This window comes from Puma concolor, chromosome B1 (assembly GCF_028749965.1).
Source record: "Puma concolor isolate L17-30 chromosome B1, mPumCon1.1.hap2, whole genome shotgun sequence".
NCBI lineage: Eukaryota > Metazoa > Chordata > Mammalia > Carnivora > Felidae > Puma > Puma concolor.
In genome coordinates, this window is record NC_141670.1 from 122,433,845 (window position 1) to 122,461,599 (window position 27,755).

Consider the following 27,755-nt stretch of genomic DNA (forward strand, 5'->3'; position numbering starts at 1 on the left):
GTCCAATGTGCTTTAAAATAGTTAATCCATTGTTTCTCCCTCACGAAGAGGTAAGATTTAATAATTAGTGTGCAGGCTGTTATTTTCCCTGGTGCTGTCCTTGTGAAAGGCGGTCAGCAACACGACTCCCTCCTGGGCAATGTTTGAATTTAATTATGTTCAGGGACTACACAGAATGCATCAATTCATTAACCTTGTTTACTTCAAGATACTAAATTGATGCACTTATTCAAATAGAGTGGTTTCATATACTCATTCTAGGCCTCTTACTTGCAAAAGAAAAAATGTCATCTTTAGCAACTAATTATAGCCCCAAAAGCCATAACTAGGAAACCAGGCTTTATAAAAGAAGCAGTGAGGATTCCGTTAGCAACCTATCCCCGAAGAACCCAAGGGCCTGGCTGACACATTTTGAGCTGGGTGACCAGCAGTAGCCCTCAATCTATATGGTCCACACTGCCAGTCCACACCCTGAGAGCCACACGGCTTAGATTTTGAGAACTGTAATTTCTATTCACGAGAGATGCATTATCAGCCTGATGGACTTTTCTAACATCAGGGGTCAGAGGACCTGTCCTCCAACAATCTCTATAGAAACAAACAAACAAAAAAGAGGTATTTTTTTTTTTTGGATTATTTTGCCTGTTGCTCTAGAAAAACCTCAAAGTGCACAAAATCTCTATTTGCATGCTCTTATGACCACAGTCACTCTAAGAAGTTCTTCCAAGTCTTCTCTCTTCCGCGTTCTTTTTCTGTAAGAGCACATGTTGTAATTGGCTTCCTTGACCCAGTAATAACTCTGGAGCATCTAAACCTTAGTGCTAGTTGGCGAAGCTCTTGGCTACTCTGAACCCTAGCCCTCTGGGGTTTCTTGAGAAAATTGGCTCAGATCCTATTCTTCTGTATAGCTTAATTTCAAATGAACTTTGTCCCAACACTACTCGTCCCAGTAACTAAGGTTATTCCAGGAGTTTACAATGGCCCTAAGAAGACTCCAACCTGTTGCATGAAAGCTGCATTGTTGAATGAGTGCTAAGGATAGCAAGTGACTCCTGTCCAACTTCCCTAACCTGGTTTGGTCCTTCCCCAACTTCTCTGTGAACTTTCTCTCCTGCTTTTTCTTCCTATAAATTGACACTTCCCCAATCTATTGCGGTAGTTGTTGGGGCTCTACAGTCAGTTCTGTACCAAGTACACTCTTTGCAGTCAAGAAAGATGATCTGATGGGTGAAACATTAGGCACAAAATTGGGGCTTGGTTCATGGGTTCACTTTTCTTAACACCTACCTAGCCTGGAGCAGAGACAGTCTATACCTGACATTTGTGCCATGATGCTGATCGTCTCTCCATTTCTACACTCATGATACTTTTTTCCTTCTGAGAAGCTTCAGAATCTCTCTCTCCACAGTACTCAAGACATCCACCACCAAAGAGAATCTCCCTGCTAGATAAAACTGGCTGTAGAACCAGAATAAAATCCTTACCATGGGGCATCTGGGTGGTGCAGTCAGTTAAGCATCTGACTCTGGCTCAGGTCATGAGCTCACAGTTCATGAGTTTGAGCCCCACATCGGGCTCACTGCTGTCAGTGCAGTCTGCTTCAGATCCTCTGTTCCCTCTCCCCAACCCCCATCTGTCTCTGCCCAGTCCTCCTCCCCCAGTCACACGTGTGTGCCCTGGCATGCGCGTGCACTTGCTCTCTCTTAAAAATGAATAAACGTTAAAAAAAAATCCTTACTATGGGAAAAATCATTCAAGTCACTTCACTCTCTTAGGCAAGGGGTTAACATTTCCATTTTTTGTATCACATTTTTACCAGGTAAGATTATTATTATTACTATTATAATTTTCTGATGCTTTATTCTCCATATTGACTGTATGAATTAGTTTTTTCCCTTTTCGTTCATAATTAGGATATTTGAATCTTACTTGAATTATTATTGAAATGGCAGGTGTGATATGACTAGCATTTGAAGAAAGTTTTCCAAAGACCTTTATATATGTTAACTTTACTGTATAGGGAGATAGTTAACTATTCCTCTAATGGTGACCTGTGAATTTAAGTTGTTGAATGTTATATGACACTGAATTCTTGTTTTCAAGTCCAATGACAACAGAAACAACAAGGACACACAATAATAATAATGTCAGACACATGCCAGATGCACCCCCCATATTCTCTCTAATGCTCGAAATAGTCCCGCAGGCATTTCCAAACAGGAACGTGAGGCCCTCAAAGGGCCTTGACCATAACTTGGTCAAAGGCGTACAACCAGAACTGACAGTGCTAGATTCATACTCAGGAATGTCTGGGTTGAAAGCTGGTGCTTTTTCCTCTAAAATATTCTGTTGCCCTCAATTATGGAAACTTTTCTTAGGAAAACTTTGCACATTGATTTGCAAGAGAGAGGTTATTCTGGTTTTAATTCCTGCCCATATAAAGAACTGTGAGGTTGGTTCATGCCTCAGTCAAGTCTTTTTTCAATCCTCTGGCTGAATTAACGCTTCCTGCTTTGAGTTAATAGTATAAGAATCACTCGTCTTAACATGAAATTGTGTTTCCTTTAGCCCTTTGTCCGTGCCCCTTTCTTGATCATGCACACAGCCAACTGCACCCTTTGAATGTTTCTAATGAAGGAGTCTGATATTGCAGCTTTTATTTTAAAGAGAAAATAAAGGCAGGTTGTCTGTCATTGATTTGTCTCAAGGCACATAACAGCAAGACATCTTGGGAGAGCTGAGGCATAGACCTCGGGCTATTGCATTGATTGTTATTTCCCCTGATGTCCACACCTTTTCTCAGGTTTCCAGAGCTGGGCTGTGGTACTGCAGAACATCACAGACATAACTATCTGTACTATGGAAAGGAATATGCTCCAACAATCTGCTCATTGCTGAAGAAAGAAATATCTAAGAGATCACCACTCCGTTTCCTCATTTATAAAGCAGTTTGCAAAATATTTAAAGCTATGGGTTTCTTTTGTAAAATAAAACCTTATGCAGAAACTCCAAAGGATCCCAGGATCCTCACGGGGAGTCTTCCCTACTCCACCCACTTAGGTGCCTTTGGGACACAGTGTGACAACCACTGGCCAAGATTTTCTTGAGGGTTGTCTCCAGCTCTGGCATTCAAGGACTTGTGGATTTCCTCCCTACCACACGTCTGCCACATCACTGGCACGAGCAGGTGTTCTTGTCCTCTCCTTTAGCCTTCCATCCCTCTCAGCCCACTCTCGCGATTGCTTCTACCATTCTGGAAGGCTGATGTTAGCTTCTCCCCCACTCCCAACTCTCTGGACCTTGCGAGTTGATGGCATGGGCCTGCCCCACCGCCTCCATTTCCTTAGGCACTGCTATTTCTGATTTGCTGTCAGAAACTTCTGCTGAATGGCTCTCTTACTTCTTCTCATTGCATACTAAGGTCAGGACATTTCACGTCCTTAAACGATTTCAAGAAATATTTCAGTGCATTTGAGTCTCGAAGGTCTTGGGAAGGTAGAAAGTGTTATGTATTCACTTCCTTGTAGAGATAGAGACTCCAGCTGAAAGCAAGCCAAGGGTGAGGACTTGGAGGCGGGATGTTGGGTTCAGACTTCTACTGCCTCCCAGTGGTCCCCCGGGGGATCGCAGTGATGATGCTCCAACAGAGGGAAGAGAGTTCTATTGAAAGAATGCAGCCAATCCAACTTAATCCAATACAGAAGAGCCCTTATCTGCTGCTTCTTAGTAGTGGCATCATTATAAATGGGCTGAGTATCTCCTGAGCAAATGTGTTCTGGAATCTACATTTGTATATCAGCTTTGCCAAATTATAAGCTGTGTAAAATAGGGAAAATAACTGACCCCCTCTGAGCATTAGTTTCCTTTTCTGCAGTAGAGATAATGACACCCACATTGCAAGGTTTGGTGAGAATTCAATGCCATGGCATTGCTAGATTTCCCACCAAATGCCTGGTACATACTTGGGGCTCAATTAAATGGTAGCTATTTTCCTTTGAATGAAAGGGACACTTGACAAACTGTGAATACATCCTACAGCCACAAGCAGAAAGAGAAGTTCACTGGTGTTCAGTAGGTGGATATATGATTAGTTTTCCCTCTTTTCAGACAAATAAGCACTCACACTACAGACATTATGCCGTTTTAGTACAAAAATCGAAGTGGTCTTGAAAATTGTAAAACAGTTAATGATGTAATTTCCCCCAAAGTGTATCATATTTAATTCTCTTCTCAGAAAATAAGAGGGGGGAAAAAGAAGAGAAATAGAGTCTTGACAAGGAAAAAGAATCACATGCTTTTAACAGTTTCATGTAAAGGAGTTGAACCAATAAATTATTTTTCCTTTCCTTTAGATAAATCTAGGACAAATTATTAGAAGAATGCTGGGGATATTTCTTGGTTTGGATACCATGTTGTGGCAACTTCCTTTCTTTTAAAAAGTTCTTTCGATTTGCTTTAAGTTGTTTTCTTAGCAATTTTATCATAAGGAGGAGTCAGTGGGGGTGGGAATGCTATTTGGGGATAATCTTTCAAGAAAAATGACCCGAAATACTCCATAAGGATGAGCCAAATAAAATAGCATTTGAAAGGTAAGAAGCTAAAGTGGTAGGCTTTACAATTTGTATTCTACGCACTAAGAATTTACTGACAAAACCAGCACAGATTATTCTTTTCACATGTTGATTATCACCTGAAGTTTTATCTGAAACATTGCTTCTGATATCGCAACAACTGAGTGATCAGAGGCACGCTATCTAGAAAGGAAAGTTTTAAAGAAAGACCATTTACAGACATGAACCCAAATACCCCATTTCAGAAAAAATATAACTGATAGGCGAATGTTATATAAGCTCCAGGAATACTGTGTGTGTGTGTGTGTGTGTGTGTGTGTGTGTGTCTTCTGTAGCTAATTTGGACTACGTACATGCAGAGCTATGTTTAAGCAAAACCAGTTACCATGGTGACACAGTACCCTATCTAAATGCGGTGTGTAACATCTAATTCTGTTTGTGTGTTAACTATTTAGCTGGAAACTGGGGAGCATCTTAGAAGCCCGACCGATTGAGCAAGTGTATCTCTCTAGGTTTCTCTATTTTTGTCCTATCTCTGTCCTGGTCAGTCTCTTTTGCCTTCGGGTCAAATATTAAGTTTTCTTCTCTACGTGATTATGGACGAATACTTCCTTTTTCTTCGGAACCTGACTCTTCAACTTCAAAAATAATCCAGAAAGGCTGGCTATTTCTCCTGTTAGGATAGGACAGAACTCCAACATGCTAAATAAATCGATTCATTTTCAGAGAATTTCTTTGTTAGTTCTCATTAGAAGTGGCATTTTCAAACAAATCCCTAATATTAGAGCTTGTCGATCTCTCTAATTTTAGTCTTTTCCTTCCCACACCCAGTCACGAGTTCTTCATTTTAGAGTCATGCTCTCTGGCTGAAGTATGGGGAAGCTGTTTTACAGGAAAAAAAAAATGGAACACGAGTACACGTTGAAATAAACAAAAAATATATTAATTCCAAACTTTAAAAATTATTTAAAAAAACTTAATATTTGATAAGATCTATTTTAATATTTATAACAGAAAATTATACCCATTTTTCATGATTTTGTTGTTAGGCACTTACTTTTTTGTTGAATCGATGGCGGGGGCAATTCTAGGTGAAACTATGCAAGAAACCTAAAGGGGCCTAGAAAGTTCCTGACAAGAGCCAAGTCTTGATTAACCAAGTCTTGGCTCCATGATCTAGGGGAAGGAATCACATGGGCCCTGAATTAAACACAGAATCTCCAGCCAACCTTCCTATAAAGCTATTTGTAAGAACCAAATCTATAGGTTGAGGTTTTTTTGCATCTCTTCTCCTTTTTCCACATTATAGCAGGTGTCGTAATAAATTAAGCTTCCCAAAAAACAGGAGCTAGATGAACAGAAGAATTGAAACATTACACTTTATCAATGAACAAACTTAGAAAATTAAATGATAATGATAATAATAATAATAATAAAGACTCCATCTGGCCTTCTGAGCACTTGCAATCTAGTGTAGAAATAGGAATATAGAGTTTTGTAATTATTAAGTGGTGATCTTTTGTGACTTTAATGCCTACAGCCTTGGGAGTCTACTTACGTAAAAGGAATAATTTGTTCTATAAGACTATAAGCTGGAGCCTTTGAATACCATAGAGAATCACAGAATTTATTTTGAAAGTACTCACATTATTTAAATTAGATCGTAATAGTACAAATTCATGTACTGTGTGGATGAATAGAGTTAATCGATAGTGTTGGATGTGGGAAGTGTGCTGTGTGAGATCTCTCTTTTTTTTTTTTTTTTTTTGTGAAAGCGATCGTGAAAACTTATGATATGCCTATTTCATTTGTTTGCACAGCTAAATGGTCTTTTCCAAGGCGGTGGAACAATTACTTTTCTGGTAAGATTTCAGAACTATTTTATTCCAAATTTGAGGGCAACTCTAATGACAGAGGGGCCATCCTTAGGAAAGTCAAACTGACACCAGGACCTCTTTCTCCTGCTTGGGCCTTGTTAATATACAAGCAAGCTGCAGTTTGGTTGAGTTCTTTTAAGAAAAAAAAATTCCTCTTCATTTTTAAATTATGGGACATAATTGCCATAAACCATGCAGACAATGTCAAGGTTTATGAAGTTCCCTTATGATCTTCATCGCATTGGGCCTTCCCCCTCCCCCAATAAAAGGAAACCATCTATTTCGCAAGAACAATCACTGCTAACAGCTTGGCTTGTATCTTAAAATGTTTTTTTTTTTTTTTACATATGCAATTATATATGTAAACATACATATTTTACCACTTTGTTACACCAGGAGCATCTGAAGTGTAGACCAGTATCGACACAGTTACCTCTGGAGTCCCAAGGTGTGGGGAATAAGCTTAGGAATTCCCTGAGCTTGCACTGATGGGTTAACAAAGGCATAAACAATAGGAAAGCCGTAAGATGCATACACCCAAGTTTGGGTAAATAAGACTAGGTAAGGAAGACTAGGTGAAGGGCACAAAGGCTCCCAGTATAGGACAAAGGTATAGGAGTAGGAAGTCTCAGGGTGAAAACATCTAAGATGAGGTAAACAAGATTAGGTATTCAGGGTGGAAATGCCCCCCAAGTCAGTATAATAGCAGAAAGCTGCTTTCACAGGAAGGAAGGACCAAATTAGGTAAAGAGGTAAATAGGCCTCTAGACTGACCTCAAGGGGCAAAGTTGTCCAGAGCTGAGCTAATTAGCAAAAGAAAGTTGCCTGATTGACCCTGACGTAACATGTTCTGTCTTTCTTGTCCCCTAGTCCAGTTTAGGTAAACAGATGTGGGGGCCTCGTGTTTACTGTAAACAACCTTCCATACAGCACCAGAATCTTGTTTTGTATTGACCCAAACGCCTAACACCACATATTTCCAAAACCCCCTTTTCCCCATACCCATGAGTGAATGAATGTTCATGGTTTCATTGTCTCCCTGTGCACACCTATCACACTGGTAAGCCTTCTGATCCTAATAAAAATGGAGCAAAGACCCTTACTCCGGGCTCTTGTCTCCTCCCGGACATTACTGTCTCCCGCATTTTTAATCCTGCATCCTACTTTCTTGCTGGACAAGAGAGAACTCCAGACCCAGAGTCTACAACACCAAGAGTGGAGCAAAGCAGTCTTTACTTTGTGTTCATGCCACTTGTCAGTTCATACAGATCCAGTTGGGATGTAATCATAGGGATCCTATTCTCCTCCCTCTGGTTTACTCCTTCTCCTCCTCCACAAGCCCCGGGTCATCCCTGTTACTCTCACTGAAAACACGCATGCTCAAGTACCTAGATCACCTGGAGTAGGAGGATAGGGCCTGCCCCTTGGTGCTGAGCTCTAAAGAGCGAAAGAAACCTGGAGTGCCTTATAGTCTTCAGAGTGAAATATCCACGAGTCAAACCAACATTTTTATGACTAGAAGTGATGATTTCTCCTGGCAAATGTTTTTGTGTTATGCCAGAAGAATCTTTTCATTATGTCTCACCAAGGACCACTCCCCATTAATGAGACATGACAAGAGCAGGGAGAGGAGAGAGAAAAAAAGAGAGAGGAGGAGCCCCACTGAGTGCTATCTAGAAATATTTGTGCCCCTCAACACGCATTTATATATTTTAAAAATGGGATCACTCTATGCAGATTATTTCATTTTTTTATACATATCTTTTATTTAACAGTGTATCATGGAGATAAGGTCATGATATTTTTTTTTTTTAATTTTTTTTAACGTTTATTTATTTTTGAGACAGAGAGAGACAGAGCATGAACGGGGGAGGGTCAGAGAGAGGGAGACATGGAATCTGAAACAGGCTCCAGGCTCTGAGCGGTCAGCACAGAGCCCGACGCGGGGCTCGAACTCACGGAGTGTGAGATCTTGACCTGAGCCGAAGTCGGCCGCTTAACCGACTGAGCCACCCAAGCGCCCCAAGGTCATGATATTTTTGATGTGTATAAAATTCAACTGTATGAATGTATCAACTGTTTGTTTAACAAATCTCCTATTTTGGAATATTTAGTGCCATTTTTTTTTAGTATCTTAAATAATGTTGCAAAGAAAATATTTGTACGTATAGCATACATACTTGAATGAGTATATCTGTAAGATAAATTTCTAGAAATGGAATTGTTGCCTCAAAGTCATGCACATTTTAAGTTGTTATGTGTATTGCCAAAGTGATAAATGGTTCTGAGAGATTCTAGTAGTATGCTTGATTGGCACTTATTCTAATTATTAATTATCAAATAAGTTTCTAAATATGTGGCTTATTAATCTGGGAAAAAGGAGGAGATTAAATAGGGAGGTAGGAAATAAGGAAACCATCACTAAGAAATCCTAGATTCTTAGGTATATTTTGTTTTGCAGATAATCATCCCGTTGACCTTATTCTGAAAGCTCTCTCCTTTTGATCTTGATGCCATTTATTTTTAGTACTATCTCTTATTTATCTGCCAAGTAGTCCATCCATCCATCCATCCACCCACCCACCCATCCAACATTAATTAAGCTTTCTGCTGAGCTTTGTATTTTACAAGCAAATATAATCACTTGGGAACAAGCTATACTCTTAACATTCAAGAAGCTTATTATCCTACAGATGGGCATTAATAGATAAATGAATGAATGAACTGAAGCTTAGGTGAGTGGCACAAAGGAAAAATACTAGGTGTTATAAAAGCATATAATAAAGGAATCTAACTGAAGAACACTTCTTTGACAGTCATCTACTGACTTCACATTTCCACATTTTTAATAACTTTAGCACTTGATCCCACCCTCTATCATCATCCCTGTTGTGTTCAATACTTAACACCCTGACTCACAGTTCCTTGACTTCTACCTTCCTGTATTCCAACAAACTTATTTTTAGTAACTCATCACAATAGCCTTCGGAATGGTTTTACCACTATGTTTTCAAATTCTGATACTCTGTCAGTGTGACTGCCTTATTTTCTAACCCCTACTGAACATACTCTTCATCCTTGTTGGAATTTCACAACTTGAATGATTATTTACAATGTAAGTGTTAACATGCAAATGTCTCATATACTCTTCCCCCAAATCCTATGAAATAGTCACCTCCATGATTTCATTCAATGAGTGAAGAAATGTTGGAGAGTTTAGACTTACCCAATGCCATGCAATTAATTAAGTGACTTGAAGTAGGTCTATTTGACCCAAAGCTGGGGCTTGTAGCCCATATGACATTCTACATCAAGGGTCATTTCAGTTTGGGTATTTATAGAAGAAACTGATGAGGAGGGAAAGGGAAGTATAGCAGATTGCAGAGTAGGGGCAATATTTTCACAGTGTAGCCTTCTGAGATTTAACAAAAGCTCTGACAATGTTAACTGGACTCACAACCCTCTTACTTCATCTCTGGGAGTTCAAGGAGGTGAGCACTTGTATTGAAGGCTGACAAAGCCAAGTCAGTGGGTCTACTGCATCTTACGTGCTTTGTCAAACTAACCATGGGTGATGTGAAGCTATTGATACAAAGTGTTACCAGGACAATGGAAATTTGTCCATTTTTATGCCAAATAAAATTTGCCACTACTTTTCTCTATGTCAAGCATCTTAGAGAATAGCGCTGATTTTAATGTTCCTAATGCATCCATGATTCACTGTTACTTGTCTCATTTTGGTTTTGTTTCTATTTGATTGTGATGCATTCTTAAAGATATTTGTTTGTTTATGTCTTTTTTCATAGGAATGTAAACTCTGAAAGTAAGGACTTTGGCTCTGTCCACCATTGTTTACCTAACAACTCAACAGTGCCTGTCAAATGCAACTGTGAAACTAAGGGGAAGCTAAGATCTGGTAGTTAACAAAACCAAGTTTTAAAAATATTCATTTGCCCATTTTCCATACTTTATTATTATTATTTTGTTCATCTCACAAACATATTTTTTGAATCTTGATCATGTGCCAGGCACTGTGTTAGGCACCAGGATAGTAAAGATAAATTAGACACAACTTTGTCCCGGTGGTCTCACCAAAAGACATTGAATGATGGAAAACTGCACAGAGCAAAATGTTTGATTGCACTAAGGAAGATTAGTTCATAAGAATCTTGTTGAAACCCTGGAAGAGATCAACACTGAAAAAATCTATAACAAAAAAGAAAAAAATAGAAATCAGTTATTTCTAATTTAAGATTTATAAAATTTCATTTTGAGCTTTGTTTTGTGTTTTGTTTGTTTAGTGTCTATTGTTCTATATTAATGAAGATAAAAATATATATATATATATTAATTTTTCAAAACTTATTTTGAGAGAGAGTGCACAGGTGAAGGAGGGGCAGAGGGAGACGAAGAGAAAGAAGCCTAAGCAGGCTCCACACTGGCAGTGTGGAACACGGCACGGTGCTTCATCCCACAAACTGTGAGATCATGAGCTGAGCTGAAATCAAGAGTCCAACACTTGACTGACCAAGCCATCCAGGTGCCCCAATAAATATAATTTTATATAAGATCTCAAAAATGTCAACATTTACTTTTTTAGGCAATTTTATTATTTAAGGGTAGGATAAACTGTGGTAAAAAGAGGACGTGTGCACATTGACTCAAAACCAATGGAAGTATATTTCTTGGTCATGTATGGAATGAGGTCGATGTTCTTGATCAGCTATCAGTTCTCTACAAAGTCACCCAGGGATGCAGCTTCCTTCTTTTGGCTCCACCGTTCTTTAGAACAATAGTTCAGACCAATGACTCTCCAATGATCTCAGAGTTCGTGAGTTCGATCCCACATCTAGGACCTGATTAGAAATGCACATTCTCAGGCCCCATCCTAGTCCTACTGAAATAGAAACTCTAGGGATGAGGTCTAGGATTAGAATTTTTTTTTAATTTTTTTTTCAACGTTTTTTATTTATTTTTGGGACAGAGAGAGACAGAGCATGAATGGGGGAGGGGCAGAGAGAGAGGGAGACACAGAATCGGAAACAGGCTCCAGGCTCCGAGCCATCAGCCCAGAGCCTGAAGCGGGGCTCGAACTCACGGACCGCGAGATCGTGACCTGGCTGAAGTCGGACGCTTAACCGACTGCGCCACCCAGGCGCCCCTAGGATTAGCATTTTTAAAAGCTTCTGGATGATTCTGCTGCTCCAGGCTCTAGCCCTACACTGTTTGCATCTAGTAGGTGGATGGGAAAAAGAAACACATCTGTTTCATAAAAGTCTTGACCCAGAAATGTCACATGTTGGTTACTCCCTTCACATTTTATTGTCTAGAAATAAAGCAATAATATAGCCACAGAGTCTTTTCTTTTTTTTTTAAGATTTATTTAGTTTTGAGAGAGAGAGCATAAGCAGGGAAGGGGCAGAAGGGGGGACAGAAGATCCAAAGTGGTCTCTGTGCTGACAGCAGCAAGCCAGATGTGGGGCTCAAACTCACGAACTCTGAGATCATGACCGGAGCCAAAGTTGAACACTCAACCAGGTGAGCCACCCAGGCGCCCCTCTTCTACAGAGTCTTAAATGCAAACTCACATACTAGGTAGGAGAATTGTACATTGAAGGGTGAGATATCGCCGTGGTGGGATGTTCTGAAACATGATACTGAGAGCTTGGTTGCAGAAGATCCATGTGCTTTGTGGTGGCCCTAATATAATATCATAGATATTGGCGAGATTTGGGGACAGGGAAAACTCTTTCCATTCATTCTAATGAGCACTAGTGGAAGACTATATGCTATTTGTGTAATGTTGTGTCAAGTGGCAAGCGGGAAAGATGACTCCACCATGAAGAATAATTTTAAAAAATAAATAGAGCAAGAAGAGACTTGCAGCTGCTGAAGAAGAGACCAGGCCAGTAATAACTGCTTGGGACATGGTGGAAGAGGATGTGGAACTGAGGTGAACAAGTTCAATGGGAGCATGCCTCAAGCTCATTTAGAGGCCTTCTTAAAACACACATTCCCATGGGGTGCCTGGGTGGCTCAGTCGGTTGGGCGTCCAACCTCGGCTCAGGTCATGATCTCACGGTCTGTGAGTTTGAGCCCCGTGTCGGGCTCTGTGCTGACAGCTCAGAGCCTGGAGCCTGTTTCAGATTCTGTGTCTCCTTCTCTCTCTGACCTTCCCCCGTTCATGCTCTGTCTCTCTCTGTCTCAAAAATGAATAAATGTTATTTTTTTTTTTTTAAATAAAACAAAAACACAGATTCCCTGGCCCCAGCCCCAGGGTTTCTGATTCAGTAAATCGGGGGTGGAAGAGGGAGTTTTGCATCTCTGAGTTCTCAGGGTGATGCTGCTGTGGCTGTCCAGGGACACAGTTGGAACATCACCCGTTAGGGATTGTAAAAGGAGCCTTTTGGAGGAAACCTGGATTTGGGGAAAATCTTCCCTGCCCTGGGGCTTTTTGACAGGTGTTCCTTTGAAATGCAGGCCAGAGCAGTTTTCTTTCTGCTGGCAAAGTCAGATGTGTGCTGAAGACTTGAGGGTTGGAGAATAGGGAGGGTTGGCTGCTCTCCAGAGGAAAAAATCCACAACTTTGCACCTTTAGGGAATGTTTATTAATCCTCATTATACCAGCAGTTCCCCCTGTAGTGGGACTAAGGGGCTAAAGGTGTAACTCATTTCTTTAATTAGACAGTCTTTTTTTAGTCACGGAAGCGTTTTATTACCCTTTCTTCCTGTCTCATGCTACCCATCAATACTGCTGAACATTTTCAAGTATACACAGACAGAACAGACATACATACATAGATGTATACACACATACACACACACACACACACACACACACACACACACACATCCAATCCCTTTCACCTTCAGACAAAGGTTTGGCTTCATGTAGCTACTAAGACTTCAACCTTCATTGTAGTCAAGCAAATGCATTAGGAACACGAAATTATCTTGCTTAATTTAGTTGTCCCCCATAGGATAGCTTGCCTAATAAGTACGGTTTCTCCTGCAGTTTGGGCTGACTTTGTGAATTTATTGAATCCAATTGCTCTGGTTGCCTTTCGATCTCTCTTTTCCTTGTTGATTCTGAATTAAAATTCTGTGTTAGCTGCAGCCTGGTATTTCTGCAAACTGTGGGAGGTGTGTATTTTCCTTGCGTGTTATTGTTATTATGATATTAATTATACTATACACTCAACTGAATGTCAGCAGTGTCCCAGGAATTGTACTGAGCAAAGATTTTGACAAGGTCCCTGCTTAGGGATTATGTAAAAGCCATTCAAGTGGCATGGAATCAACATACGACTTAGCTTAGTGCGGCTGAACTTGAATATTGGTGGATTCTTTGGATGAGAAGGGAGTTTGCGGGAGAGCAAAAGAAATGACCTTTAGAATTTTCGGATTTTTTTTTCTGTAACATCCCATGATTTTAATAAGAACTCAGTTGCTTCTGTACCAGATAATTTTTGTTTATCCTTTTATTTCTCGGAGTTGAAATCATAGGAGTCGTGGACTCAGAGGGGCAGTAGGGGAGTCGGGATGATGTCTGGTGTCTTCATCACCTCTTTTTTCAGAGAACAGGTAACCGTTCTCTGGCTCCTTTTTTTTAGATTCTTCATTCTGTTTCCGTGTTACATGTAGATGAGATGCAGACTTGTGTTTCATGTTTTAAAAGGTTTGAAAATTTCTCCATTTGCCTGGGGCACTCCTCCCACCTTGTTTAAAAAAATTTTTTATTGAAGTTCATCATATGTGAATAAAGTACATAAAGTGAGTGCACTGATTGTAAATGCGTGGGTTGGTCTATTTTTCCACTGTGTACATCTCTGTAATACCCAGCTCAAGACACAGAATATTCCCATACCACAGAATTTTCCTCACCTTTCAGTCAATACCTCCCCCAAAGTAATCACTACTCTGATTTCTGTGTTCTAACATCTTGGATGACATTTGCATGCTCTTGAACTTAATATAAATAGCAACATGTAGTATATTTTGTTGTGTCTGGTTTCTTTTTTTTTATATAATTTTCTTTAATGTTTGTTTATTTTTGAGAGACACAGAGAATGAACGGGGAAGGGGCAGAGAGAGAGCTGTCAGCACAGAGCCTGATGCAGGACTTGAACTCATGGACTATGAGATCATGATGTGAGCCGAAGTCAGACACTTAACTGACTGAGCCACAAAGGTGCCCCGTGTTGTGTCTGAGAGAGTATGTGCTGCGTGTCTGTGGTTGTAATCTAGTCTTTACTGCTGTGTAGTATTCTATTTTATGAGCACACACAATTCATTTGTCCATTTTCTTGCTATTGGGTATAGGTTGTTTCCAGTTTGGGCTGTTATGACTAAAGCTGCTATTAATATTTTTATACATGTTTTATGGTGGTCACATGAACTAATTATTCTTGAATCATGGAATAAGGATATGATTAGTTCCAATTTGTAACGGCAGGATTCCCAATTATTATACTAATTTCTACTTCCTCCGGCAATGTTTCAGAGTTCTAGTTGCTTTACATTCTCATCAGTGTTTGGTATTGTAAGTTTTTTAAAATGTTAGCTATTCTTGTGGGCATGTATTAGTATCTCATCGCTAACCTCGTTTTTTTTTTTTTTTATCAATTAATGACACTTCTAGAGTAAATGAAAAAGAATTCCTGAGTTTGTTTAGAAAGTGCTAGTTTAATCAGCTGTCAATAATTTCAAGCTGTAAGAGACATGTACACAGTTATAACTGGGCAGTTCAGTGGCAACTGGTGAGCTGGGATTCCCACAAGCAAACTATTATTATTATGAAACGCTCGCTAGGTAACAAGTAATTTGCTAAACAATGTATTTGTAGTGACTTACTTAAGGTGTCCTATTTTAAATCTGACAGGACTATCATTGTTCTAAACACTCCTCAGTTTGGGCTGGTGTCACACACTAATGAAATCCAGATGTCCTCACCTGCTCTAAATACACTTCCTTCAAACAGTGAACCCATGGTCTTTAGAGCCCAAGCATTTACTCTGAGAACAGAACCACAGACTAAACACAATAATTTTTTTTTCTGAAAAGTCGCTCTCAACATTTTGGTACATTATTGTGATGACCATGTATATATACTCTTGGTAAGTTATTAACTTTTTTTCAAGTAATTTCATTTAGAACATTTGTCTTTGTGCCAAACTGACAAAGTCAAAAGGAAGGTGATCTCATCTCCGTTCAGGCAGTTCTGTAGTTTATTGAAGCCTCCTGACAACTTTTGATCAAAAAGACCAAGCAGGGAAGAGCGATAGAACAATGATTGAAAGAATAATGGAATGCTTTAAAGTGGCTATGAAAACAGCCTTAGCAATTGTCAGAATGACTTCTATCTGTGGTTGAAGCCAAATGCTGAGGCCAGAGAAGAAAGGGAAACACTGGCACAGACGAGGAAATTGCTTTAGCAGTATGTGATGGTGACGAGGCCCAACACAGCAGTGTCATATAATTAATAAGAACCAAGAGAATCCAATAAGGAAAGAATAGTCTTTTCAATAAATGTGGACAACTGGGTATCCACAACATGCAAAAGAATGAAGTCGGACTCCTACTTCACAACATATTCAAAAATTAACTGAAAATGGATCAAAGACCTGAATGTAAACGAGCTAAAAACAATAAAGCTCTTAGAATAAAACATAGCTATAAATCTTTGTGACTTTGAGCCACACAATGATTTCTCAGATTTGACACAAAAAGCACAATCAGAATAAAAATAGATAAATGGGACTTTAGCAAATGGTAAAACTTTTGTATTTCAAAGGACTCTATACAAATGTGGAAGACAACCCACAGAATGGGAACAAAATATTTATGAGCATATATATCTATAAGGGACTAGTATTCAGAACATATAAAAAAGACCTCAGCTCAATGACTAAAATACAAACAAGCTAATTTTTAAAAATGGCCAAAGAGTTTGAATAGACATTTTCCAAAGAAGATATACAGATGGTCAAGAAGCACACGAAAGGATGATCAACGTCATTAGTTATTAGAGAACTAGAAATCAAAACCACAATGAGATACTGTTTCACACATTTTAGAATGACTAGATTAAAAAGCCTAATAATAGCAAGTGTTGGCAAAGATTATAAGGAAGTAGGGAGCCTCTCATACATTACCGATGGGAATGTAAAATGCTACAGCCACTTTGGGAAAAAGAGTTTGGCCAATCCTCAAAAAGCTAATCGTAGAATTTCCATGTGACCCAGCAATTTAATTCCTGGGCATATACCCCAGACAACTGAGCATATAACCATACAAAAACTTACACAAACCATACACAAAACTTATTTGTGAAGTTCATAGCAGCAATATTCATAAGAACCAAAAAAGTATAACCGAATGACCAGTCCATCAATTGACGAATGAATTTTAAAAAGTGGTAGAATCCTGCAATAGAATATTATTCAGCCATAAAAATGAAAAAAAAAATGTGCTGGTATGTGCTACAGCATGGATGAACTCTGAAATCATGCTAAGTGAAAGAAACCATATACAAAAGGCCATATTATGATTCCTTTTTTGTCAAATGTCCAGAATAAGCAAATTCATGGAGACAGAAAATAGATTAATCGCTGCCAGAGAAGAATGGGAGTGATTGCTAATGGATACGGCAATTTTTTTTTGGTTGGGGGTGATGGAAGTATTCTGGAATCAAATAGTGGTGATGGTTGCATAACCCTGTAAATATATGAAAACCCACTGAATTTTACACTATATGATTTATTTAACAAATTTTTTTTATTATTTTTGAAGGAGAGAGGAGAGATAAAGTGTGAGAAGGGGAGGGGCAGAGAGAGAGAAGGAGACACAGAATCTGAAGCAGGTTCCAGGCTCTGAACTATCAGCGTGGAGCCCAACACAAGGCTCCAACGCACCAACCATAAGATCATGACCTGAGCCGAAGTCAGACACTTAACCGACTGAGCCACCCAGACTCCCCTGAACTGTGCACTTTAAATTTATAAAGTATATGGTATGTGAATTATATCTCAATTAAAATATTGTTTAAGAAAAAATAATTAATATGAAATTTGTTTACTTCCTTAATATGCAATATCTTCATATTCTTTATAATCCTTGTATTTAGTATTTTAATATTATTTATTACTTTCCAGAAATATATGACTTTGGAGTAGTTCTTCAATCTTCTAAGGCTTTAGTTTCCTCAATATAAAATAATGAGTTGGGACACCTGGATGGCTCAGTCGGTTAAGCATCTGACTCTTGGTTTCTGCTCAGGCCATGATCTGATGGTTTGTGAGGTTGAGCCCTGTGTCAGGCTCTGTGCTGACAGCATGAATCCTACTTGGGATTCTCTCTCTCTCTCCCTTTCTCTCTGCCCCTCCCTTGCCTACTCTCTCTTTCTCTCCCTCTCTCTGTTTTTCTCTCTTTCTTGCAAAATAAATAAACTTAAAAAAATAATGAATCAATATGAAAATACTGGGTCACGATTTCAATAAGAATCTGGCAATTTTCAAATATTCTATGTTGAAATATTATGTTTTTATAATCGTGTAAGAAATATGAAATATTTGAACAGCAACTTGATTCATATAGATTGTAGTTTTGTATGAAAAATATATAAAATTAAAAATATATATAAAATTAAAAAATATATAATGAGCAGTGTGTTCAATTGACAAATAGTTTTCATTTTATTTCCTTTTTTTCTTGGATGGTGAAGTAGGAAATTCAAAATACAAAATCAGGGGGTGCCTGGGTAGCTCAGTCGGTTAAGTGTTCGACTTCAGCTCAGGTCATGATCACACGGTTCATAAGTTCGAGCCCTGCATCTGGCTCTGTGCTGACAGCTCAGAGCCTGGAGCCTGTTTCAGATTCTGTGTCCCCTCCTCTCTCTGCCCTTGCTTTGCTCGTGCTCTGTCTCTGTCTCTCAAAAATAAATAAACATTAAAAAATGTTTAAAAACCCACAAAAGCAGTTATAAAGGTTTTCTCCTGTAAAAATCAGTTATAAAGATTTTCTCCTATAAAGAGTGTCCCTGAACAGTGTCTGTGGGGATGAATGGATAAAGAAGATGTAATGTGTGTGTGTGTGTGTGTGTGTGTGTGTGTGTGTGTGTGTAATATACACATATATATAATGAAATATTATTCAGCCAGGAGAAAGAAGGAAATCCTGCCATTTGCAACAACATGGATGGACCTTGAAGGCATATGCTATGTGAAATAAACCAGACAGAGAAAGACTTCATGGTATCACTTATGTGAGGAATCTCAAAAATACTCAAAGTCGTAGAAACAGAGAGTAGAAAAGTGGTTGTCAGGGGCTTGGGGATGGGGGATAAAGTAAGAGGTTGGTGAAGGAATACAAACTTTGAGCTATAAATAAATAAGAACTGAGGATCTAATGTATAACATGGTGACTATAGGTGATAGCACTGTATCGTATAATTGAAATTTGTTGAGAGATTAAAACTTAAGTGTGGTAAGTGTACTCACCAAAAAACAAAAACAAAAAAAAAATGAGTATGTGAGTTGATAAATGTGTTAATTAACTAGATGGCATGAATAATGTCGCAATGTATCTTTATAGCAAATCACCGCAATGTACACTTTTAAAACCTTACAATTTTATATGTCAGGTGTAGCTCAATAAAGCTGGGGAAAAAAACCATTTTTGAAATGTCAAATAAATGTTTTGAAAGAAAAGAGTTTCTCCTGAATATTTAGCATTGGGTATCACTAAATTTCATCCTCACTTCTCCTCAAGGAAAGAAGTCAGTGTAAGAGACTGGTTGCCTCTGTTTGCTCTGGGCACATTAATAGAGAGGGTAAGGTGCCAGAGGAAAAGTGGAAAAGGGAGGGGGAGAGGGAAGGGGAGAGAAAAACCCCGAACTTTTTGAGCAGATACATTAAAATAAAGTGAGAGATCCAAATGTCCATCATCCACTTTCTTCCAATTCCAGATCTTCTAAATTCTAGATCAACCAGAAGTGTATTAATTATAAACATGGCCAGTGTGAAAACCAATATACTGGTTTTAGTTTTATTCCTCTTTAACAGTATGCTTGAAGTTTTCATTTTCTATGTGCATTTTTTAGTACACTGGGCCCTATGCGTAAACATGGTATAACATACACTTAAGATCATTCTTTAAGACTCAGAATGTTATTTGACAAGTGTATTTTGATAAAAGGTTTACTCTTGTTACATTTTTGCTTCTGTGACATATTGTTGGGCATATGTATGATTTATTTGGATTCTATGTCAGAAATGAAGCCTCAGGCATCTAAAGCAAAATGTGATTTGCTTTTCACCTGATTTCCAGGAATGCACTGGATGGAATTGAAATGCAAATGAAACGAACATGAACTTGGGATGAATCAAAGTGCAGGCAGGGAATTTCTTTTTAGAAATTTAGATCCCCACTTTTAGATCCAGGGAATTTCTGAAGACCAAACTTCATGTTCCAGGAGGAGAGATGCTGGACATCCACGGGTGGATGCTGGATGTGCAGGTGTTTGCCCTCGGTGCAGCCAGGCGTCAGGATAAACAGTGAGCTCCTTGCAAGAAAGACAGACTTTTTGGTTTGGAGCTAAGTGAGTAGTGATTAAAACAAATAATATCTCTCTATATTAATGACTTCCTGATTTGAAAATCACTGGCCTTGTGAAATTTAATTGCCATTATTAATTACCAGTAACTTTGGAAAAAGACTTGTTATTTTCACATTTTAATAGATTATTGCTTTGCCTGGGAAGTGAGGGTTTTGAGTTGCAAGTCTAGAACTGTTCCGTTTGATTGCCATAATGGGTGCCTGAGTGTGATTCATCTCCATGCAAAGGTAATGGTCCGTTTATTGGAAATTTCCTAATTTTGCTAGGACAATGTCACATCTGCATTATGAGTAATCAAATATGTATCCGTATGTTTCCAAGAGTGTAAATTTATAATGTAAAACCTAATGATTCACGATAGACCCCAGATCTTCCCAGAGTATACTTTTATGGAAGACACAAAAGATGTTGTTGGCTTGATTTCTTTAAAAAATATGTATATCAATGATTGTACTCTCTTGATTTCTTCTTTAATGATTCTTAAATGTCCTGAACATTTTTCCCAGACATGGAATGATGTGACTATTTTAAGTGCCGATAAAGAGGGATAACATAAGCGACAGGAGAGCTGAGAAACAGCAAGAGGGGCTGTGGCTGGGGCTTCAGAGCATCTTGAGACAAGGGTCCACAAACCCCAGGAAGTGGTGGCCGAACCCAACAAAAATTGGCACGTGTTACCAAAGTGGTAAAGACAGTGACATCACTTAGGAAACCTGTATTTATTTTCACCTTCATACTTTATTTTGCTCACACAGTTGCTATCTACTAGCCAATATTCATACCCCAAAGAATGTCATCTTAAAAAATACACAAAATAATATGTGTTTATTGTTAAATGCGAGGAAACATAATTAATTAAAAAATAATGGGGTGAAGGGGTGCCTGGGTGGCTCAGTCGGCTGAGTGTCCGACTTCGGCTCAGGTCATGACCTCACAGCTCATAAGTTTGAGCCCTGCGTCAGGCTCTGTGCTGACAGCTTGGAGCCTGGAGCCTGCTTCAGATTCTGTGTCTCCCTCTCTCTCTACCCCTAACCCACTCACATTCTATCTCTGTCTCTCTGAAAAATAAACAAACATTAAAAAAATTAAAAATTAAAAAAAAATAATGGGGTGGGGAAGAAAAGAACTCACCTAAGAAATTTTGGAAAATAGTCTTTCTAAAACAAACAACAACAACAAAAAAACCTGTATACACCTGCTGTCTTCTCATTAGTAATTTTTTTTTCTCCTAGAAATATGGGTTAGCAATTATGAAACTGCTTTTTGGGTATAGTAGGATTGCACAAATAAGTAAAACATATTGTAGATAATTAAAATCACATTTCCTGTGGTGGAGAAATATATTACAAATAAGGAATAGGAAAAGGCCAAAATGAACCCTGTGGTGTTGAATTGAAATTGGAGGCATCAATGTGATCCCATGGCTTTTAATATATTTTTATAGATAGATACAGAGATAAATATAGATGTGTGTGTATATGGGTGACTGTACATACACAGCTTTTCTAATCTGTCCACTGAGTGGGCCTAGAAGAAAGGTGAGCCCAGAAGCAATGAGCATACTTAGTGCCCAGATTTTGGTTTCTAAATACCATTCTCCAATAAAAGAAACCAGGTCTCTGGAGAAATAGTTGATTCCCATATTGTTAGGGTAAATACAAGAAGATCCTAGAATAACTTTTTGTACCAGAAAATAAGGAAGTGATTGAAAAAGAATGGATTAGGGGCGCCTGAGTGGCTCAGTCGGTTGGGCGTCCTTGTGAGTTCAAGCCCCGCGTTGGGCTCTGTGCTGACAGCTCAGAGCCTGGAGCCTGTTTCAGATTCTGTGTCTCCCTCTCTCTCTCTGACCCTCCCCCGTTCACGCTCTGTTTCTCTCTGTCTCAAAAATAAATAAATGTTAAAAAAAAAAAAAGAAAAAGAATGGATTACATTGAAAGGACATAGGAGCCACACTATAGGAGCTCCTGGTGGCCGAATTTAGCACAAAATAGGTGACAGTATTGAATTATAACCAATAGAATAAAATAAAATAAATATCCATGAGCTCATATTGATATAAATAAATAATCAGACAGATAGATAAATGTGGGAAAAGAGATGTAACTCTTTCTTACAGAATTCCAATTAATCAGTGTAGAAGAAATGAAGGAAATACAAACTTTATTAGGCAAACCCCACAGTAATAATTGCAGACACATTCTATCGATGGTTGCTAAATTAGTAGGTAAAAGTTGTAGGAGAAACAGGGCGTGTGCATAATCTCAAAAAGTCTTACACAATATATTTCTTAAGCACAAAAAGAAAACATGGAGAAACTTAGCAAACATCAACCTAAAATTATTAATGTTAATATCACCAGAATTAAGATATATCAACATCAGGTATACTATAATATGCTGTAGAAGATACCACTTCTGTGATGTTCTTGCCAAAAATGCATAACCTTAATTTAATCATGAGAAAACATCAGCTAAACCCAAATTGATAAACATTCTGCCGACCATTGACCAGTCATCTTCAAACGTATTGAAGTCACAAAAGCTAAGACTGGGGAGCTTGGGGAAATAAAACTGGAGAGCTGTCACAGATTGGAGGAAACTAAGGAAACACAATAATTAAATGCAATGTGGCAGCCTGGTTTGGGTCCTGGAATGGAAAAAGGACATCAGTGGAAAAACTGGTGAAATTTGAATAAGGACTATACTTTAGCTAATAATATGTACCAATATTAATTTCCTGGTTTCCAAAATTGTACTCTGATTATGTAAGATAGTAATATTAGGGGTGACGAAGAGTATCTGAAAAGCCTATGTAGTCTTTTTAGAACATTTCTGTACATTTAGAATTATTTCAAAATAAAAAAAAATTTTAAATACAATTAAAACCATGAAAAATCCCCTCCTTGAAAAATGCTACTATGACTCTTCATGACTTTCTTCTGTGTGTGTACATATTTTAAACAACAACAACAAAAATTATTCCTTGATGGTTAAAAATACAGACTGTGCAAGAACTTGAGTTCAAATCCCAGTTCTCCTACAGTAGCTTTGTTAGCTTGGAAAATTTTCTTTCTTTGCATCTGTAGCTTATCGGAACAACAGGAAGAGTAATGATAGCAGCACTCTTACGTGAGTAATTACATACATACATACATAACTACAGATTACATGAGTTAATACATTTAAAGTACTTAAGACCATGTCTAGCACCAGTTAAGGTCTCAATAGATGTTAGTTATTGTAAAGATGGCTTACTGTTTTGTAACCCTGGACTAGGTAAGTATTTAGGGACGCTAGGTATTTAATGGCATGCATGAGATACTTAGATAGGTAAGAAATATTCCTGGACCAAAGGGAGCAAAATCCTAGGTACAAAATTCTAGAATTACACAATATAACATTAATATAATTACCTTGCCTTTTGGCTGATGGGAAAATACTGAGTTTGAACCTCTTCTGTGTTATCAGTTCAGACTCTAAATTTAACTATACAGCCTCAATTGACTGGTGTTTATTTTCTTCTTTAATGACGTGAGCATTATTTTTAAACAATTGTAGAGGAAGATTATATGGAGATGGTGTAATAAAAACCAAATATGTTTGACTCCCGCTGACTTCCTTCCTGAAACTTCAGGAACAACAGGGAATCAAAACACAAGCACAGAGGATAAGCCTTCCAATTGCCAGCAGCGTCGGTTGCCAGAAGCCATAACCCAACAAGTTTGGAAATCTTTGCCTCCCTGTGACATGCCGAATTAGTAGGCCACAAAGGACGGCATCTCCAGTAAGCAGAGTAGATTTTGAGAATCTGGTCACCATTCTTGGAAGTTCGTGGACACAGAGCCAAAGCTAGAACCCTGTCCAATGGCCTTTCCCAAATCTGCAAGTGAACAGTGGTGCATTGAAAGGAGGAAAAGCAGGGCACCTGGGTGGCTCGGGTGGTTAAGCGTCTGACTTCTGCTCATGTCATGATCTCACAGTTTATGAGTTCGAGCCCTGAATGGGGCTCTGCGCTGACAGTGTAGAGCCTGCTTGGGATTCTCTGTCTCCCTCTCTCTCTCTCTCTGCCCCTCCCCTGTTCATGTTCTCTCTCTATTTCAAAATAAATAAATAAATAAAGATAAAAAAAAAAAAGAAAGGAGGAAAAGCAAAGTCACTTCTTCTCTGGGAAAAGACTGTCAGTCCATTCTGTGAGTTAAGATTACTGGGGACATTGAGACCCTCATATCGAAAGCTTTGTAAAGATTAAAACAGTAGCAATATCATGTTGCTGGCTTTTTCCCTTGCCATCCGTCCCATCCATGTTGTTCAGGCTAAAGCATTTTCGAACAGATGGCCTATGTCCTGATTATAGGAAAACATAATAGCAAATCAGTGGAAGACCAAATTGGTAGGGAAACAAATTTCAGAGGTATCACTGTGTGTTGGAAATTCCTTACCTTGAGAGAGAATTTACCTCTAAAGCCCACTGGCATTTTAGCAACATAGCAGCTGATTTTACCAACCAGTCCTTCAGGGAACTGCAGAAGGATAAACTCCTAGCTGCTTAAGTAAATACAGCTTTATCCACAATTAACACAAGACCATGTAGTTTTTGTCACGATAAATTGCCTTCTGTTTTTCTTTCCCCATTTAGGCTTCTACAAGTCCATAAAATGCCAATATTGGAAATAGTCGTATCAGTACATTTCACTTTCAACTGGGGTCACAGAAACCTTGAAGAACCACCCTGTTTTTTGTTTTTTGTTTTTTTTTTTCAACGTTTTTCATTTATTTTTGGGACAGAGAGAGACAGAGCATGAACGGGGGAGGGGCAGAGAGAGAGGGAGACACAGAATCGGAAGCAGGCTCCAGGCTCTGAGCCATCAGCCCAGAGCCCGACGCGGGGCTCGAACTCACGGACCGCGAGATCGTGACCTGGCTGAAGTCGGACGCTTAACCGACTGCGCCACCCAGGCGCCCCAACCCTGACTGTTTTTAATTAACTTCTCTACAGTATAGGGAGGGTTTTGACTCCAGCTCTGAAATACCTATCTCTATCTCCTTGACTCTACTCTTTCCTTTCCCACCCTGCTTATTTTTTCTCCTCCGCACTAGTACAATGCTCTCAAGTCGTTTTCCTCCTTCTATTCTTGCCTCTTCTGTGAGCTGTGTTTTAAGTTCATAAATAATTATGTAATTTCTCTAGATCAAATTCTTTCATGGGTCTCCATTTTCTACGGATTGAGATCCAAGCTTCTTAGAACGACTTGTAAGGATTTTTCGCGATCCGGTCACAACCTGCCTTTCCAGTCTCACCTACCAAGATTATAGTTTGTATCCCATGCTACGTGACACACATCAGATACTTTCATGCCTCCAGGCCTTTGCACTTGCCGTTCCTTCCAACTGAATGGCCTTCTTCCTCACTGCTACAAGGGCAACTGGCTGGTATTCGAATCATCCTTTCTATCTCAGTTTGAACATATTTTCCCTGATGCTCTCCTCTCTATTCTCACCTCGTTTGAATTAATCACTGTCTTATTGATCTCTTTACACAACTACTACAGAATGTATCAGAAAACATCCTATTTAGTTGTGCGTTTAGATTATAAATTCCCTGGAAGCAGGTTCCATGTATAACTCATGTGGGTTTATCCCAGCTTTTCTCCAGTTAGTAGGAATTTAATAAATGTATGTGTGAGTGAATGAATAGACAAATAACCGTGACCCAGGGTCTCAGGTATCCCTCAGAGACTTAGGTAAATTTAGACAAAACTGATTGATATTTGGCTAACACTGTTCTTCAAACTATGGAACCATCCTTTGCTTTGTGGACATTAAGCCTGTAAATGGTGCTCTTCAGTCATCACAACAACCTAAAACACAGCTACACATTGCTTCTTACCTCCTGCAAGGGTGGTACTTTCCTGGGTGGAAAAAAATTGCTGGTTTGGCCCTTTCACTGTGTTTCATAAGAATCCAAACAGATTTGCGACCCTATGAGAAAAGAGCTATGGAATACAACATCATGCATTGCACAGGCTTCTCTCAGCTCACTGGCTGCACCTCTCCATTTTTCCCCCAAACTTCATGTTTTCAGCACTTGATCCCTCTTCTGACATTTTTTCTACAGGAAGTGGAATCCAGTCCCTTTCATGCTAATTCCTTTTCTTGGGGAGATCATTGTCAGGTGGCCCCACCTGAATGGTCTGCCTTCTCCTTCCTGATATTCTGTTGAGAACTTTAACATTGTATTATTAAAGCAAACAGTATATATTATGCTAATAAAGAAATCATAGTTCTAAGTTTCCTGGAGGCATTCTCAAATATTACTTATAAGTTCGTGGGAAAATCAGTTCTATTTAGGGATCTATTATGAACTAAATGTTTTTGCCCCCTGGCGTCCCCCCCCAAATTCATATGTTAAAGTGCCTAGTGTGGCTGTATTTGGAGACGGTGCTTTTAGGAAGCTAAATAGGGTTAAGTGGGGTTATAGGTGTAGGCCCTGATCCAACGGGATTAGTGCCATTATAAGAAGAGACACCTGTGCTTTCTCCCTCTTTTCCCCTCTCTGGTGTACATACCAAGGAAAGGCCATGGGAGCATGCAGCTAGAAGGTGGTTTGAACAAGCCAACAGAAGAGGCCTCAGAATGAAACCTCCATTGTGTCTTTTCTGGTTATTGTGGCATGCGGCACCTTGAGCAGCAGTCTCCCATGACACCCTGTGTGAGGCAGTGCGAGAAGTCCTGCAGGGCAACCAGTCAAGCACGGGAAGTTTTTGGAGACTGGAGCTACAGATCAACTTGAAGAACTATGACACTCAGAAAGACCAATGCTTCTTGAGTACTGTCAGGCTTAAGGCCACTCCCCACCCCAAGTTCTTCATATGTATTTTGAGGGACCAGCATCACTGTGATGAGGCCAAAGCTGAGGATATTACCCACATGGACACTGAGGCACTGAAGAAACTCAACAAGAATAAAAAATTAGTCAGGAAGCACGATGCCTTTTTGGTTTCAGAATCTCTGATCAAGCAGATGCCACGAATCTTGGGCCCAGGCCCCAATAAGGCTGATACAACTTCCCTTCCTTCCTGACCCGCAGTAAGTACACGGTGGCCAAAGTGGATGAAGTGAAATCCACGATCAAATTCCAGATGAATTTGGTGCTGTGTCTGGCCACTGCCACTGTTGACTACGTGAAGGTGACAGATGATGAGCCTGTGTACAATATCCACTTAGCTGTGAATTTCCTGGTATTGGTGTCAATGCCCAAGAAGAATTGACAGAACATCTGGGCTTTATACATCAAGAGCACCATGGGCAAGCCCTAGCGCTTGTACTAAGGCACAGCTTAAGGGGCGCCTGGGTGGCTCAGTGGGTTAAGCAGCTGACTTACCTCAGGTCTTGATCTTGCAGTCCGTGAGTTCAAGCCCCACGTCAGGCTCTGTGCTGACAGCTCAGAACCTGGAGCCTGTTTCAGATTCTGTGTCTCCCTCTCTCTCTGACGCTCCCCTGTTCATGCTCTGTCTCTCTCTGTCTCAAAAATAAATAAATGTTTAAAAGAACCCAAAAAACAAAAAACTAAGGCACACAGCTTAATAAACCCTGTGCCACCATTACCTGTCTGCCTATGACTAGGGAGAGGGAGGTGCTTTGTGAGCTGACATTGCCTGCCACAGCGCTGTGCCGATGACTGCAGTTTCTGGCA

The 27,755-nt window shown here is 39.3% G+C and overlaps 1 pseudogene; it reads left to right on the forward strand.

The window, feature by feature from the left end:
* The first annotated feature begins 3,578 nt into the window (after positions 1-3,578).
* On the forward strand, positions 3,579-27,390 carry LOC147581853 (large ribosomal subunit protein uL1 pseudogene; annotated as a pseudogene).
* The last annotated feature ends 365 nt before the right edge of the window (positions 27,391-27,755 follow it).